Genomic DNA, 19557 nt, shown 5'->3' with positions numbered 1-19557 from the left:
TGTGCATTTGGAAAACATTCCTAAACGAGCAAAGTAGCAGGCAAAGGGGAGGATCCACACTGTTAGTTGACCACATGGTGAAGGTTGACCGTAAGGACTACACCTAAGAGAACCCCACTTTTATAGAAGCTCGAATTTTAAGTTACCTAACTGTGTTAATTTATATTTAATTGGCCTTTTCTAACGAGTAAAAGTAAATTTTGCAGTAGCAAATCGTATTTTTAATTAATCAAAGTATTTATTGTATCATTCACACGTTCAGTATGTCCGTCGATACGTATGCACCTTACTCGGCCAATTGGAAAACTATCTATGCTAATGGTTTAATATGGGAATGAGGAAAGAAGTAGTAAATGAAATTGCTAAACTACAATTTTAACTCCATAGGTCTGAAATTTGCAAAACCTTTAGTAGGGCCCAAACAGATTAGAATTTTTTTAAGTCCAGGAAGTGAATATTATGTAATTTGATATATTATTTTAAAAGACTATGTATACGCCCTAATAAACTAACAATTTTTAAGCACATATGTACATACAACGTTTCTCATTATTATTACAAAATGCCAAGAGGTTGCTAATGGGCGTCAAATTTTCCTAAAGTTAAAAATTAAAGAAGTGAATTCGTGAAGTGAAGTGGAAAGCGCCGAAGAAGTATTCAAAAATTTTAGAAACCATGTTTGGCAAGTGTTTTACAGGACTGGATAACCATTTTAATTTAAATATTTGTTTTTTCTTATTTGCCATTCCTGAAATATACATAGCAGCCCTCGTATGCGGGGTCCGCCACTCGATGTGTAACCAATTGAGAAGCCCATAAATTCTGCTTGGAAAATTATTTTTACGTAAGTTAAAGCTCAGAATGTGAGAAAATAATACAAAATTCAGAATAAATTTACTTCTGCTCGATTTGAAAAACTTTTGCTTTTACAATGGCCTTAAAATCGTAAGCACAACGAAAGCCTTAAATTTCCGATTTCCGGTAAAAAAAAGTAGTATTAAATAACTAAACCAATATAATAATAATTCCAACCTGAATTTATGGGACATGTGGTGAATTAAAATGGTTACAAATCTTGTGCCGGACTCTGTTAAAATTCATGTTTTCATCTCTCCACTGACGATGGTATGGCACATATTGAAAAAGGGACAAACGATATGGTGTGCCAAAGCCATTCCCAATGGAAGAGATTGCAATGAGATTCACAGTCAATCCGGCTCCGGAATCTCCTTTGCATGGACCGTGCCATCCAAGCGAATCTCCTGCGCAAATCATTCGGTTCGCCATGGAGACAAAGCCCAAATGCCATCCAAGTGCAGAGAACCATGATAGGCAAACATTCCTAAGTGAGCATATTGCCCGCCAATGATGCCAACTGCTTCATTATCCTTGTCGCCTACACAGATAATGAGTAGCAGGCAAAGAGAAGGAACCACAATGTTATTTGACCACAATTTTTCGAAGTTGACTGTAAGGAGCACACCCAAAACAACTCTACTTATATAGGAGCGGGAATTTGAAGTTACCTAACTGTAGTAAATTGTAGTTGATTGGCGAATCTAAACTTTTTTATTAACCAGGAAACACAGATTCTAATTAAGGATGGTATTGGTTAACAAATTGCATAACCAGAACGCCGGGGCTATCTACAGATCTTAATAAAATTCGGCACAGCTAGTCTAGGTATGTATATCAACCTGACAAATGTTTACTTTTATGAGAAAAGTTTAGAAAATAACGAAACAACAAACGGCAATTTTATGGAACTCTATGATATAGTGATCCGATCCTACAATATTTAGCCATCAAATTTTAAACAATTGTATGGACTCCATAGTGGAAGAACTGCCTATTTCAGACCATTTTCATCATCCATATCACCGTTTCCGGGGACAGTTGGATGGCGTATCATCTGAATAGTCAGCATAGCTAGAAGCTAAATTAATCACTTGCACATTCTTATTTTTTGTAGCTGGTTTCATGAAGCGAATCAATCCAATATCGAAATCAAACGTAATACCGAATAATTATGGGGAAACACATGTAACGTAACGTAACATAACGTTTATGTAATTCAAAATTGATTTTCCCCTTAACTTATCGAATATGTCACACCAATCATTTGTGTGTATCAAAATCCGACAAAAAATTTGTAATTCTTCCCCTTGCTCTTAAAGAAGATCGAGATACCCTGCGTACATATTAATGTGATACTTTAGATGTTTCAAATACTGATATTTATTTATTTAAGATTTCGAAACAACATCCCACAAACATGAGGCACCGATGTAGATACGGACAGCCGATACAATATGCCGCAACAGACAATCCACGATGCAACTGTTATTAGTATGTCTAATTGATTCTGAATTTATTATTGTTTTCACCTACTTGTAACATAACTTAAATTATTTATTAATTGTACATTTTTCAAACTGCATTTATGGATTGCGGGTTGTATTAAAATGGTTACAATTTTTGTGGCGAACATTGTGAGCTTTCATGGTGTTATTCCAATAGTTTTTCTTTTTCCGGATATACTGAGATTGCATAACCTCATCTATCCATTTACGGTGGTAAGGCACAAATTGATAAACGGTTGGAAAATGTGGTAGGCCACATTCGTAATTCATAAAAAAAACACCAATAAGTGTGTTATTCACAGCCAATCCGCCACCGGAATCTCCATTGCATGGATTGTCTCGTCCATCGTCTTCTCCTGCGCAAATCATGCCGTGCTCCGTTATGCCACTAAAATGCATGGAATTACAAAGTTCTGGACCCCATAATGGAATATATACATATTTCAGACAATCTTGTCTAGTTCTATATGGATCGATATCACCGTATCCGGCGACAAATGCAAGGGTATCTTTTGGATAGATGGCATCGCTAGGAGCCATAGCAATTATTTGCACATTCGCATTTAATATAGCTGGACTGCTTAAGCGAATCAGTCCAATATCGTAATCAAACGTCTCATTATTATGGCTCGGGTGAGGGATGAATTCTTTAGGAAGGATCGTTTGTCCATTGGTATCTTTTAAGTCGATAATGCCCATACGAATCGTATAAATGTTTATGTCGTGGATAATGGAGTGCGCACAGGTAAGCACAAAGGTCTCCGACACCAAAGAACCGCCAGCCATATAAGCCTCATATACGTGCAAAGAGACATGATAGGGAAACATTCCTAAACGAGCAAATCGCCCGCCAATGATGCCAATAACCTCGGAAGCAGCACTGATAATAAGTAGCAAGCAAAGAGAAGGAACCACACTGTTAGTTGACCACATGGTGAAGGTTGACTGTAAGGACTACACCCAAGAGAACCCCACTTATAAATGGGATCGGAAATTTTAAGTTACATAACTGTGGTAAATTGTATTTGATTGGCGAATCTAAACTATTTGTAACCAGGAAACACAAGTTGTGGAATAATAACTACAAATGGTATTTATAATCATTGTGTTATTAATCTGAAGGTTAAAATATTGCATAAGCATAACGCCGGGGCTAACTACAGCCATGCCGTCAATAGTTGCGATCGTTTCTAAGGGAGCTATAAGATAAAGTCACCTGATCTTAATGAAATTCGGCACAGTTTGTTTGGGTATATCAAACTGAAAAATGTTTACTTTTATGAGAGAAGTTGAGAAAATAACGAAGTAACTGAGAAATGCCAATGATAGTGACAAATGGAAATTGTGTGGAGCCCTATGATAAAGCGATCCGACCCGGCTGAGATATATACAACCCCTGCAGTACCTACCTAATGCAAATATAACCAGAGGGCCGGGAATAACCTCGACCGCTTCAAAGTTTGTATACTCTTGCAAGTTTTTTGTTACTCTTTCGTTTTATCTGAAAAGTCTATTGTTTGCAAAAGAACGGAATACGACCATAGCATTGGAAAACTTGAGCTTTTTTAGCTCTTTGAGATCAAGGACAAACAACGTTGAAGAACGCCATTTACTAGCAAGGCAGCCATATAAGCAAAAAGTCCTGCACGAGCGAATTCCCCTCGAATGACGGCATTAACGAACAAGAAGCCATTCCCAGCACGAACAAGAATCAGGTATTGCTAAGGCAATAAGGCGGCCATATGAGCAATAGCTAGTTGATTCTGACTTTATTATTCTTTTCACCTACTTTTAACTTAAATTACATTATTTATGAATTATAAATTCTTCAAACTGGATTTATGGGTTATGAGTTAAATTAAAATGGTTACAATTCTTGTGCCGAACATTGTGAACTTTGGTGTTATTCCAAAAGTTTTTCTTTTTCCGGACATACCGAAAATGCATAACCTGATCTATCCATTGACGGTGGTAAGGCACAGCTTGGTAAACGGATGGAAAATCTGGTACGCCACAGATATCAGGTCCCAAAAAATATACGCCAATGAGAATATGATTCGCAACCAATCCGCCACCGGAATCTCCATAGCATGGATCGTTTCGTCCATCGCCAACTCCTGCGCAAATCATGCCGTGGTCCGTTATTGCGCTATCAAAAGTTGAGCAATTATATTGGTCCCATAATGGAAGATATGCATATTTTAGACAATCTTGTTGAGTATGATGTGCATCGATATCACCATGTCCGCTGACACGAGCTACCGTGTGAACACTAAAGGTGGCATTGGCAAAAGCCATTCCAATTGTTTGCACATTCTCATTAATTTCAGCTGCTCTGCTTAAGAAAATCAGTGCAATATCGTAATCAAACGAAGTTGCATTATACTGCGGGTGAGGGAAAAAGTTTTTAGGAAGGATCTTTTGTCCATTGATGTCCTTTAAGTCGATGACGCCCAAAAGAACCGTAAAATCATGTTTGTCGTGTTTGGAAATACAGTGGGCGCAGGTCAGGACAAAAAACTTCGAGACTAAGGAACCGCCAGCGTATTGAGAATCATTCACGAGCAAAATAGCATGATAGGGAAACTGTCCTAAAAGAGCAAATCGCCCTCCAATGATGCCAATAACCTCGGAAGCAGCACTGATAATAAGTAGCAAGCAAAGAGAAGGAACCACACTGTTAGTTGACCACATGGTGAAGGTTGACTGTAAGGACTACACCCAAGAGAACCCCACTTATAAATGGGATCGGAAATTTTAAGTTACATAACTGTGGTAAATTGTATTTGATTGGCGAATCTAAACTATTTGTAACCAGGAAACACAAGTTGTGGAATAATAACTACAAATGGTATTTATAATCATTGTGTTATTAATCTGAAGGTTAAAATATTGCATAAGCATAACGCCGGGGCTAACTACAGCCATGCCGTCAATAGTTGCGATCGTTTCTAAGGGAGCTATAAGATAAAGTCACCTGATCTTAATGAAATTCGGCACAGTTTGTTTTGGGTATATCAAACTGAACCAGAGGGCCGGGGCTAACTTCGACCGCGTCAAAGTTTGTATACCCTTGCAACTTTTTTAGTAACTCTTCCCTTACCTATTAGCCATCAATGTGGAAGAACGTTTTATCTAAAAAGCCTTATGTTTGCGAAAGAATGGCCTACAGTCATAGGAAATATCGAAGATATTGATCATAGTCACTGTTTTTCACCGATCGTTTCGATGGGAGCTATATGAAATAGTCACCCGATCTTGATCAACCTTGGCACAGTCATTAACAGATATACTAAACTAACAAATGTTTAATTTGAAAGCAATCGCGTTAAAAGTAACGAAGTTATTTACAAAAGTCACTGTTTTCGCCCGATCGTTCCTATGGGAGCTATATGATATAGTCGCCCGATCTTGATCAACCTTGGCACAGTCATTAACAGATATACTAAACTAACAAATGTTTAATTAGAAAGCAATCGCGGTAAAAGTAACGAAGTTATTTACAAAAGTCACTGTTTTCGACCGATCGTTCCTATGGGAGCTATATGATATAGTCATCCGATCTTGATCAAATATGGCACAGTCGTTTATAAGCGTAATAAACTCTCTAATATTAAGTTTCACGATAATAACATAGAAAATAACGAACTTATTGAGAAAAGTCACTGTTCGTGACTTTGGGGTTTGTATGGGACCTATATGATATAGTGGTCCGATCCGGCTGAATCCGAGATATACAACGCCTGCAGTATATACAAGCCTAGGTGCAAAATTTCAGCTCTTACGGTCTAGGAGGAGTTTGCGTTGATCCAGGCGGACGGACATGGCTATTTGAACTCGTCTCGTCGTGCTGATCAAGAATATATATACTTTGTATGGTCGGAGATGCTTCGTTCTATGCGATGCACACTTCTGACCAAAATTAATATACCCTTTTTGCAAGGGTATAAAAATGACTGTCTACTACCGCTGTCATGATGGTGCACACGTGACCTATCGGCACGATGTTCTATTTTATAGGAAAAATCTTCCAAGTGCATCAACCATTGTACAACTTGTCGGGGCATATCCTTCTTTGCTGCTGTCATTTTGAAAGCTGTACAGTCTGTGACTAGAACAAACTTGATCCCCATCAAATAATGGCGCAACTTCTTCGTAGCTAGATATGCTGCCTTGACCTCTAGAAAATAACTGTGTAACTTTTCCTCCTGATCGCTTGTTTTCTTGCTCCAATAAAATACAGGGTTCCACTTATCATCATGTTTCTGTAAGAGCGTAGCACCAAATCCGTTTATTGATGCATCTACATGTAATTGCGTTTCAGCTGAGTGTTTGAAAATTTTCAAAACTGGTTCATTTATCAGACTTTATTTTAATTTTTCGATCGATTGCTTTAATTTGAGGACTGTCCATAAAAAAACTCTGCATCTTTTTTTTAGCAACGTGGTCAGCGGTTTTGCTATTATTGCATAATTACAAATTAATTTTCTATAGTAGCCTGTTAGTCCTAAAAATCGGCAACTGGAAATTTTTGACTGCCTTGACTTTCTCTTTACCCGGACATACTACTCCATCTTCTATTTCGTGGCACAGAAAATTGATTATTCTTTAGAAACTGGCATTTCGACCATTTGATCTGTAAACCATATTGCCGTGCTTCTTCTAAAACAGTCTTAACATTATGCAAACATTTTTCTGCTGTGGATCCGAATACCACGTTATCGTGAACATAAATTTCCATAATTTCTGCATTTATCAACTTCTGGAAGATGTAGTAAATGAATCATACAAAACTGCTGGGGAATTACAAAACCCAAAAGGCGCTTTATTAAATTCAAAAAGCCCTTGCTTTGTCACGAATGTTGTATATTTACGACTTTCTTCTTCTATGTCAACGTGGAAAAATCCGTTCTTAAGATCCATGACTGCAAAATATTTTGCTTGTTGCATTTTCTCTAACACATCTTTAATGATTGGAACTGGAAATCTATCTTTCAATACGAGCGAGTTTAATTTTCGATAATAGCACTACTCTGCTTGCCACGTCTGAGTTGGACTGACGAACGATTCCTTGATTTAGCCACTGTTCTACTTGGTCTTTTACAATTATCTGTTCATTTGCAGATAGACGACTGGGACTTTCTCTATTACAATTTGGCAGTATAGTTAACTTTATCGGGCAACTTAACGGGTTATCTTTCGGCTTATAGTCCTTAATTAATGCAGCGACTGTATCAGCATATTTTGGTTCTACATCAACTTCAATTACAGAGCTTACCACATTTAAAACGTTCAATTGGTTCTTCTCATCAGCGTGGAGTCTAAATGTACATCCGTTGGGATCCATCATCACCGTAAACTTTTTGACGTAGTCGTATCCAATAAGTACAGCTGATATGCCTCCGCATTTTCTTCAAAATTCTTTAGCCACTGTCCAATTGGAATTGAAGTCCCATCGAACGTCCGGCACCACCTTTGCAAAACTATCGACTGTTAGGTTTGAAAATTTATCGTTACGTTGCGAACCGCTGTCTTCAAATTTAACTGCCAACATTCTGATCAGCGTCTCCAACTCGCTGCTGCGCACACTCGTGTGCATGTTTTTACCGTTTGCACCGTCGCTCTTCGTTTCTTCGGCGCCAGTCTGCCGCGATTCGTCTGCGTCGTTTCTGGAAGCACATATGTATGTATATCTATCTCTCTTGCGCTTACTACTTTTAAATCGGTTTGCTCCGTTATTTCACCATTCGACGAAAATGTGCTGTTTAAATTGTCTATCTGAAATTGGTAATTAGACTCTTTTTATTTTTGGCACCTTTTTTCTTTCCAGAACGCAACATTTTTCTCAACTTTATTCTGTCTCTTCGTTTCACTTTTTTTCAACTTTTATACTGTTCTTTTTCAACGATTGAGCGGTTGAGCCCCCATGTAAGAATTATTGTGTGTACATATATAATAATTGTTGTTTATTAAAATTAATTATAGTTAGATAGCAAAATAGTCGATTGAACAATTTAGAATTAAGCGAACTCTCACACAAAAACTTTAGCGACTTTAACAACTTTAAATACAACTTAATTAACTTTTTATGCATCTTCTGCTTACATACATATACATAGTATGTATGTATGTATGTACGTCTGGTCTCTATCGTTCCTTCTGTCGCTCTCTCTTCTTACTTACTACTTCTTACTTATCTCGCTCACTCTACAAACACACGAGCACTCTAGCGCCGCCACTAGCCAACGGCCAATCCTGGCCTTATGGACTGCCTAGTAAAATACGTTCATACGCAAATTTTGCATGTTTCTAGTCCGATTTCAATCAAATTTGGTAGTTTGGTAGAAATAGATAAGAATAATTAGTCTGCCGAATTTGAATGCGATGGTCAAAAAACTACAGGAGGAAATCGGTTTTTTCTTAATTATGGAGGCGGAAGTGGGCGTGGCAAAATATGAAAAGATGTAAGCCAGTGTACATACTAAATTTGGTGACTTTAGCTTTGTTAGTTTTTGATAAAATCAGTTTTGTTTAATTTGCGGGGGCGAAAGTGGGAATGGCAACATTTTTAAATAGCCAATATCTGCGCGTCTATTAAGCTAGTCTGCATACCAAATTTAATGTCGGTAGCTATCATAGTTTTTAAATATATCAGTTTTATATAAATTCTATATATTTACATACTACACGAGTATACATACCAAATTTGGTAACTCTAGCTCTTATAGCCTTCGAGATCTGCGTGTTCATACGTCTGGACAGACGGCCATGGCTAGATCGACTCGGCTGTTGATCTTGATCAAGAATATATATACTTTATAGGGTCGGAGAAGCCTCCTTCTGCCTGATACATACATTTTGGCGACTTAAAATACCATTTCACCCTATGGATGTATGGTATAAAAAATTTCCCTTCTGAAAGATCATTTTTATATGACTTAACTCCGCTTGGCCTCGCCTTCCAAGGTGTGCTCAGGATTGCCTTCGGGGGTTAGATATCAACAACTTTAAGGTTATTGCTGGCGTCATCGATTTAAAGGAAGCAAACAATGGACAAGTTTTCGATGCTACTAAATTCATCATTCATCCAAGATTTAACATAGAGAACTTGGATTACGATATTGCATTGATTCGCTTATGTCAACCAGCTATTTTTAATGTGAATGTACAACCGATTGCAATGGCACCTGCCAATGCGAACTATCACGAATAGCTATTACCAGCGGGTACGGTGTCATCGATCCGTTTGGAACTACGCAAAGCTGTCTAAAATGGGCACATATTCTCCTATGGGGTCGCAAACATTGCAATCCGTACTGTTTTCGTAATATAACGGACAGTATGATGTGCGCAGGAGATCCGCGCGGACGACAGGGTCCTTGCGGAGGAGATTCCTATGGCCTATTGACTGTGAATGCTACATTTTTTTGGATATGGCTGTGGCACACCATATTATCCGTCAGTTTTTCAATATTTGCCACACTCTCGTCAGTGGATAGATGAAAATATAAATAAGTGAAATCCTTTTGATGAAATCCTCCGGATGAAGCATACGACCATATAAAGTATATATATTCGTCTGTCTGCCTGTCATTCTGAGTCGATACGAACACCGCCTAGACCGTTGAAGCTACAGAGCTAACTTTGCATTAGGTAGGTACTGCAGGAGTTGTATATATCTCAGCCGGGTCGGATCGCTTTATCATAGGGCTCCACACAATTTCCATTTGTCACTATCATTGGCATTTCTCAGTTACTTCGTTATTTTCCCAACTTCTCTCATAAAAGTAAACATTTTTATACCCTTGCAAAAAGGGTATATTAATTTTGGTCAGAAGTGTGCATCGCATAGAACGAAGCATCTCCGACCATACAAAGTATATATATTCTTGATCAGCACGACGAGACGAGTTCAAATAGCCATGTCCGTCCGCCTGGATCAACGCAAACTCCTCCTAGACCGTAAGAGCTGAAATTTTGCACCTAGGCTTGTATATACTGCAGGCGTTGTATATCTCGGATTCAGCCGGATCGGACCACTATATCATATAGGTCCCATACAAACCCCAAAGTCACGAACAGTGACTTTTCTCAATAAGTTCGTTATTTTCTATGTTATTATCGTGAAACTTAATATTAGAGAGTTTATTACGCTTATAAACGACTGTGCCATATTTGATCAAGATCGGATGACTATATCATATAGCTCCCATAGGAACGATCGGTCGAAAACAGTGACTTTTGTAAATAACTTCGTTACTTTTACCGCGATTGCTTTCTAATTAAACATTTGTTAGTTTAGTATATCTGTTAATGACTGTGCCAAGGTTGATCAAGATCGGGCGACTATATCATATAGCTCCCATAGGAACGATCGGGCGAAAACAGTGACTTTTGTAAATAACTTCGTTACTTTTAACGCGATTGCTTTCAAATTAAACATTTGTTAGTTTAGTATATCTGTTAATGACTGTGCCAAGGTTGATCAAGATCGGGTGACTATTTCATATAGCTCCCATGGGAACGATCGGTCGAAAACAGTGACTTTGATCAATATCTTCGTTATTTCCTATGATTGTAGGCCATTCTTTCGCAAACATAAGCCTTTTTAGATAAAATGTTCTTCAACATTGATAGCTAATAGGTGATGAAAGAGTTCCCAAAAAAGTTGCAAGGGTATACAAACTTTGACGCGGTCTAAGTTAGCCCCGGCCCTCTGGTTTCTTATTTGCTATTCCTGAAATATACATAGCAGTCCTCGTATGCAGGGTCCGCCACTCGATGTGTAACCAATTGAGAAGCCCATAAATTCTGCTTGGAAAATTATTTTTACGTAAGTTAAAGCCCAGCATGTGAGAAAATAATACAAAATTCAAAATAAATTTACTTCTGCTCGATTTGAAAAACTTTTGCTTTTACAATGGCCTTAAAATCGTAAGCAGGACGAAAGCCTTAAATTTCCGAATAATGAATAAGTCACATTCGGCGAGCCGATTTCAGGCTTAAGTCAAGGTAAGGTGTCGAACAAAAGTGAATAGATTCTAAATTTATTATTATTTTCACACATTTGTGCTTAGTATTAAATAACTAAACCAATATAATAACAATTCCAACCTGGATTTATGGGACATGTGGTGAATTAAAATGGTTACAATTCTTGTGCCGGACTCTGTTAAAATTCATGTTTTCATCTCTCCACTGACGATGGTATGGCACATATTGAAAAAGGGACAAACGATATGGTGTGCCAAAGCCATTCCCAATGGAAGAGATTGCAATGAGATTCACAGTCAATCCGGCTCCGGAATCTCCTTTGCATGGACCGTACCATCCAAGCGAATCTCCTGCGCAAATCATTCGGTTCGCCATGGAGACAAAGCCCAAATGCCATCCAAGTGCAGAGAACCATGATAGGCAAACATTCCTAAGTGAGCATATTGCCCGCCAATGATGCCAACTGCTTCATTATCCTTGTCGCCTACACAGATAATGAGTAGCAGGCAAAGAGAAGGAACCACAATGTTATTTGACCACAATTTTTCGAAGTTGACTGTAAGGAGCACACCCAAAACAACTCTACTTATATAGGAGCGGGAATTTGAAGTTACCTAACTGTAGTAAACTGTAGTTGATTGGCGAATCCAAACTTTTTTATTAACCAGGAAACACAAATTCTAATTAACAATGGTATTGGTTAACAAATTGAATAACCAGAACGCCGGGGCTAACTACAGATCTTAATGAAATTCGGCACAGCTAGTTTGGGTAACGAAACTCTATGATATAGTGATCCGATCCTTCAGTATTTAGGACCTTAAATGCAAACATATACGAAAACGTGGCACTTTTTCCGCTTTGCCGGACACTGTAAGCATTCATATTTTGAATAATCCACTCATAGTGGCCTATACAGATTGATAAACGGTATCCGTATCTCTTTCGCATGCCATGTCACTTACATCCTGAAAACCTCCGCAAAGTATGTGCTCATTAAAGCCATCAAATTTTAAGCAATTGTATGGACTCCATAGTGGAAGAACTGCCTATTTCAGACAATTTTGATCATTCTTATTTTTTGTAGCTGGTTTCATTAAGCGAATCAATCCAATATTGAAATCAAACGTAATACCGAAAAATGATGGAGAAACGCACCTAAACGAGCAAATCGCCCGCCATGGATGCAAATGACCTCGACAGCAGAACACATAATAAGTAGCAGGCGAAGACAAGGAACCACACTCTTGGTTGACCACATGGTAAAAGTTGACTGGAAAAACCATAACCAAGATAGAACATTTATGGCCAAGCTAAGTATGTGACATATGAATTTGAGTTAATACATTTGGTGGATAGATTAATATGTATATTATATATTCAAATAAAGTTATTTACAACTTTTGGTTACGTAATTCAAAATTGATTTTCCCCTTAACTTATCGAATATGTCACACCAATCATTTGTGTGTATCAAAATCCGACAAAAAATTTGTAATTCTTCCCCTTGCTCTTAATCCTTTAATCGAGATACCCTGCGCACATATTAATGTGATACTTTAGACGTTTCAAATACTGATATTTATTTATTTAAGATTTCGAAACAACAGACAATCCACGATGCAACTCTTATTAGTATGACCAATTGATTCCGAATTTATTATTGTTTTCACCTACTTGTAACATAACTTAAATTATTTATTTATTGTACATTTTTCAAACTGCATTTATGGATTGCGGGTTGAATTAAAATGGTTACAATTTTTGTGGCGAACATTGTGAGCTTTCATGGTGTTATTCCAATAGTTTTTCTTTTTCCGGATATACTGAGATTGCATAACCTCATCTATCCACTGACGGTGGTAAGGCACAGCTTGATAAACGGTTGGAAAATGTGGTAGGCCACAGCCGTAATTCATAAAAAAAACCGCCATAAGTATGTGATTCACAATTAATCCGCCACCGGAATCTCCATTGCATGGATCGTCTCGTCCATCGTCTTCTCCTGCGCAAATCATGCCGTGGTCCGTAATGCGGTTAAATATTTCACTAGTACAATTATCTGGGTCCCATAATGGAACATATGCATATTTCAGACAACTTTGTCGATTTGCATATGGATCGATATCACCATGGCCACTGACATGAGCTATCGTGCCAACATAGTAGGTAGAATTGGCAAAAGCCATTCCAATTGTTTGCACATTCTCATTTATTTCAGCTGCTCTGCTTAATAAAATCAGTCCAATATCGTAATCTAACGAAGTTGCATTAAACTGTGGGTGAGGGATGAATTCTTTGGGAAGGAACGTTTGTCCATTGATGTCCTTTAAGTCGATGACGCCCAAAAGAACCGTACAATCATTTTTGTCGTACATGGTAACACAGTGGCCACAGGTCAGGACAAAAATGTTTGAGACCAAGGAACCGCCAGCGTATTGAAAATCATGCACGAGCAAAGCAGCATGATAGGGAAACATTCCCAAACGAGCAAATCGCCCGCCAATGACGCCAATTACTTCGGAAGGAGCACAGATAATCAGTAGCAAGCAAAAAGCAGGAACCACACTGTTGGATGACCACATGCTGAAAGTTGACTATAGAAACCTTATTTAAGAGAACGACACTTATATAGATACCTAACTGTGTTAATTTGCATCAATTTGGCGCAACTAAAGTTGTGAAAACCAGGAAATGAATGTTATGAAAAATTTTGTGTATATAATCGCCAGTATTACTGTACAGAACGGATTATAAATATCAAGTTATGGCAAAATTGTTTAATGCTTTATACATATATTTATTCAGTATTGCAGATGTCGATTTTCATTTACTTGATCAGACGTTTGTACATTTTAAATCAGCATAGTACACATGTCAGTCTGAATAAACTACTCTAAGACCTCCTACTCTATAGTTCTATATTTACCCAAAGAATAGATACTATTATTATTAATTTTATTTATATCAATTTAAATTGTTGTTTTATTTAAGAATAGTACGAGGGCTGCTATTATTATTTTGAAAATTGGCAAAATTAAAAGTCAGACGTAGATTATACGCCATAACAAACTCAATGTCGTATTAAACTGACATTTTCAATTTAGTATTTTTAAATTAGAATAAGAGCAATACAAACTCGAATCTATTGGGTGTCATTTCTAGATCTTTCACGTTTTTTAGCGCACTTAAAATATATAAATATATAAATAATAATATTTTCTTTTCAGAACTTTCAAGTGCTAAATACCTCATGTATACATATATAATTATATATATATATATAATATAATTACAGACATTTATGGGAAAAAATACTTTAAAAATTGCAAGCCTAAAAATGAATGATAAAAATAAGTTTTAGTTATTTATATTTTCATCTATCCACTGACGAGAATAAGGCAAATATTGAAAAACGGACGGATAATATGGTGCGCCACAGCCATATCCAAAAGAATGAACCCCAATAAGAACGCCATTCACAGTCAATGGGCCGCCGGAATCTCCTTCGCATGGACCCTGTCGTCCACGCGGATCTCCTGCGCACATCATGCTGTCCGTTATATTACGAAAATAGAACGGATTGCAATGTTTGCGACCCCATAGGAGAATATGTGCCCATTTTAGACAGCTTTGCGTAGTTCCAAACGGATCGATGACACCGTACCCGCTGGTAATAGCTACCGTATATTCGTGATAGTTCGCATTGGCAGGTGCCATTGCAATCGGTTGTACATTCGCATTAAAAATAGCTGGTTGACATAAGCGAATCAATGCAATATCGTAATCCAAATTCTCTATGTTAAATCTTGGATGAATGATGAATTTAGTAGCATCAAAAACTTGTCCATTGTTTGCTTCCTTTAAATCGATGACGCCAGCAATAACTTTAAACTTGTTGATATCTACACCCCGAAGGCAATGCGCAGCGGTAAGGACAAATGTTGCAGAGATTAAGGAACCGCCACATTCATCAATGCCATTCATTCGCAAGGATACCTGATGGGGAAGCTCTCCTAAGCGAGCATACCGTCCGCCGATGATGCCAACTGTTTTATTATCCTCGGCAGCAGCATGAATAATAAGGAACAGACAAAAAGCAGGAAACACAGTGTTAGGTGTCAGCATGGTGAATGTTGACTGTTTGGATTTAAACCCAGGGGATAGCCAGTTATATAGGCCGGGGATTTTAGCTTATCACAACTGTGTAAAATTTAAATGAATAAGCGAAACTAAAGCACTCAACACCAGGAAACGCAAACTATGTATTGAGAAGCGGATCTTCTGCGCAAATCATGCGTTGTCCCCAGAGCGAAAGACCTGCGTATTTTAGACGACTTTGATAACTTTCATACAAATATTTTCGGTATGTAGTACCGGGACTAGCCATTCTAATGGCTGCCACATTATCATTGAATTGATCTTGTTCACTTAACCAAACCAATCCATTCGTAGTCCCTGCTTGTGTAGTTGAAATTAGGATGAGTTGTTAGTTTCCCAATCTCGATGCCTTCACCAGAGTCATCAGTTAAATTGGTGGTGCCGAGAATAATTTCAAGTTATTGGCATTAATACCTACGAAGCAATGCGCAGCCGTAATGACAACAGACGCTGAGATTAAGGATCCGCTACATATATTCGATTTACCGTCATTCGATAGCAAAGCAGCCATAAGCAAAAACTGTCCTGGAGTAGCAAAATCCCCACATACATATATACGATGCTCTGCAGCCACAAAAGGTAGGCCAGTAAAGCAAATGCTGATGAAACTGGATTTAAAATCAGTCAATTTCGGTAGACGTATGAATAATTAATTTTAAAATAACCCTACTAAAATTCTACAGCACGTTTAATTTTTACATTAAAAATGAAATAAATTTTGGTGGAGAAATTATTTTTTTCCTCGACTATTGGTTTTTCGTTTTCTGATTTAAAGATTTTTGAACCACTTGAATGCCATAGTCAAATGATTCGTGTTGAATTTATAATTTTTACATATGTATTATAACAGTATTTCCAAACTGAATTAGTGGTTCTTGAGTTAAATTGAAATGTTGACAATTCTTGTGCCTGACACTGTGATCATTCGTATTTCCAGTTATCCACTTCTTGCGCCGGACACTGTAATCATTCATACTATGAACTATACACTCCTAATGGAAGGGCACCGATGAATAAACCGTGGGAAAATGTGGCCTTCCACAGCCGTACACCATAAAATATTTCCATCGCATGGCGTGGCATGGGCATCCAGGAGTCCTCCTAATTGAAGGCATCAAATGAGAGCATGTTTCTGGACTCCATACTGGAAAAACTGTCCATCTTAGACAATTTTCAATTCATTAACCGAATCATTAACCGAATCGAAGTGTATTTGCGTATATTATTTGTAATGATTTGCGCAGCGGTTACGACGAATTCTTCTGCTATCAAGGAACCGCCACCTTGTAGTACGCCATGCACGTATATAGAACAATCATGGGGAAACGCACCTAAACAAGCAAATCTCCCGCCATGCAGAACACAAATTAAGTATCAGGCGAAGATACCCAAGATAGAACATTTATGGCCAAGCTAAGTATGTGACATATGAATTTGAGTTAATACATTTGGTAGATAGATTAATATGTATATTATATACTCAAATAAAGTTATTTACAACTTTTGGTTACGTAATTCAAAATTGATTTTCCCCTTAACTTATCGAATATGTCACACCAATCATTTGTGTGTATCAAAATCCGACAAAAAATTTGTAATTCTTCCCCTTGCTCTTAAAGGAGATCGAGATACCCTGCGTACATATTAATGTGATCCTTTAGTCGTTTCAAATACTGATACTTATTTATTTATTTAAGATTTCGAAACAACATCCCACAAACATGAGGCACCGATGTAGATACGGACAGCCGATACAATGTGTCACAACAGACAATCCACGATGCAACTGTTATTAGTATGCCTAATTGATTCCGAATTTATTATTGTTTTCACCTACTTGTAACATAACTTAAATTATTTATTAATTGTACATTTTTCAAACTGCATTTATGGATTGCGGGTTGAATTAAAATGGTTACAATTTTTGTGCCGAACATTGTGAGCTTTCATGGTGTTATTCCAAAAGTTTTTCTTTTTCCGGATATATTGAGAATGCATAACCTCATCTATCCATTTACGGTGGTAAGGCACAAATTGATAAACGGTTGGAAAATGTGGTAGGCCACAACCGTAATTCATAAAAAAAACACCAATAAGTGTGTGATTCACAGCCAATCCACCACCGGAATCTCCTTGGCATGGATTGTCTCGTCCATCGTCTTCTCCTGCGCAAATCATGCCGTGCTCCGTTATGCCACTAAAATGCATGGAATTGCAAAGTTCTGGACCCCATAATGGAATATATACATATTTCAGACAATCTTGTCTAGTTCTATATGGATCGATATCACCGTATCCGGCGACAAATGCAAGGGTATCTTTTGGATAGATGGCATCGCTAGGAGCCATAGCAATTATTTGCACATTCGCATTTAATATAGCTGGACTGCTTAAGCGAATGAGTCCAATATCGTAATCAAACATCCCATTATTATGACTCGGGTGAGGAATGAATTCTTTAGGAAGCATCCTTTGTCCATTGGTATCTTTTAAGTCGATGATGCCCATACGAATCGTATAAGTGTTTATGTCGTGGATAATGGAGTGCGCACAGGTAAGCACAAAGGTCTCCGACACCAAAGAACCGCCAGCAATATACATATCAAGTACGTGCAAAGAGACATGATAGGGAAACATTCCTAGACGAGCAAATCGCCCGCCAATGATGCCAATAACCTCGGAAGCAGCACTGATAATAAGTAGCAAGCAAAGAGAAGGAACCACACTGTTAGTTGACCACATGGTGAAGGTTGACTGTAAGGACTACATCCAAGAGAACAACACTTATAAATGGGATCGGAAATTTTAAGTTACATAACTGTGGTAAATTGTATTTGATTGGCGAATCTAAACTATTTGTAACCAGGAAACACAAGTTGTGGAATAATAACTACAAATGGTATTTATAATCATTGTGTTATTAATCTGAAGGTTAAAATATTGCATAAGCATAACGCCGGGGCTAACTACAGCCATGCCGTCAATAGTTGCGATCGTTTCTAAGGGAGCTATAAGATAAAGTCACCTGATCTTAATGAAATTCGGCACAGTTTGTTTGGGTATATCAAACTGAAAAATGTTTACTTTTATGAGAGAAGTTGAGAAAATAACGAAGTAACTGAGAAATGCCAATGATAGTGACAAATGGAAATTGTGTGGAGCCCTATGATAAAGCGATCCGACCCGGCTGAGATATATACAACCCCTGCAGTACCTACCTAATGCAAATATAACCAGAGGGCCGGGAAGAACCTCAACCGCTTCAAAGTTTGTATACTCTTGCAAGTTTTTTGTTACTCTTTCGTTTTATCTGAAAAGTCTATTGTTTGCAAAAGAACGGAATACGACCATAGCATTAGAAAATTTCAGCTTTGTAGCTCTTTGAGATCAAGGACAAACAACGTTGAAGAACGCCATTTACTAGCAAGGCAGCCATATAAGCAAAAAGTCCTGCACGAGCGAATTCCCCTCGAATGACGGCATTAACGAACAAGAAGCCATTCCCAGAACGAACAAGAATCAGGTATTGCTAAGGCAATAAGGCGGCCATATGAGCAATAGCTAGTTGATTCTGAATTTATTATTGTTTTCACCTACTTTTAACTTAAATTACATTATTTATGAATTATAAATTCTTCAAACTGGATTTATGGGTTATGAGTTAAATTAAAATGGTTACAATTCTTGTGCCGAACATTGTGAACTTTGGTGTTATTCCAAAAGTTTTTCTTTTTCCGGACATACCGAAAATGCATAACCTGATCTATCCACTGACGGTGGTATGACACAGCTTGATAAACGGTTGGATGATGTGGTTCGCCACAGGTATCAGGTCCCAAAAAATATACGCCAATGAGAATGCGATTCGCAACCAATCCGCCACCGGAATCTCCATAGCATGGATCGTTTCGTCCATCGCCACCTCCTGCACAAATCATGCCGTGGTCCGTTATTGCGCTATCAAAAGTTGAGCAATTATATTGGTCCCATAATGGAAGATATGCATATTTTAGACATTCTTGTCGAGTTTGATGTGGAT

At 37.8% G+C, this 19557-nt stretch overlaps 1 long non-coding RNA gene across 1 annotated transcript; it reads left to right on the top strand.

Moving 5' to 3' along the window:
- Window positions 1-18553: 18553 nt before the first annotated feature.
- LOC137577671 (uncharacterized) lies at window positions 18554-19164 on the top strand. The gene is made up of 2 exons (XR_011032445.1): window positions 18554-18785; window positions 18854-19164. It is a non-coding gene; the product is annotated as an uncharacterized lncRNA (long non-coding RNA).
- Window positions 19165-19557: the final 393 nt, after the last annotated feature.

The sequence above is a fragment of the Drosophila tropicalis genome, unplaced genomic scaffold, assembly GCF_018151085.1.
Source record: "Drosophila tropicalis isolate 14030-0801.00 unplaced genomic scaffold, ASM1815108v1 contig_593, whole genome shotgun sequence".
NCBI classification, from domain to species: domain Eukaryota; kingdom Metazoa; phylum Arthropoda; class Insecta; order Diptera; family Drosophilidae; genus Drosophila; species Drosophila tropicalis.
The sequence above is the reverse complement of the archived record's forward strand: the minus strand, read 5'-3'. Positions and strand labels throughout refer to the sequence as shown.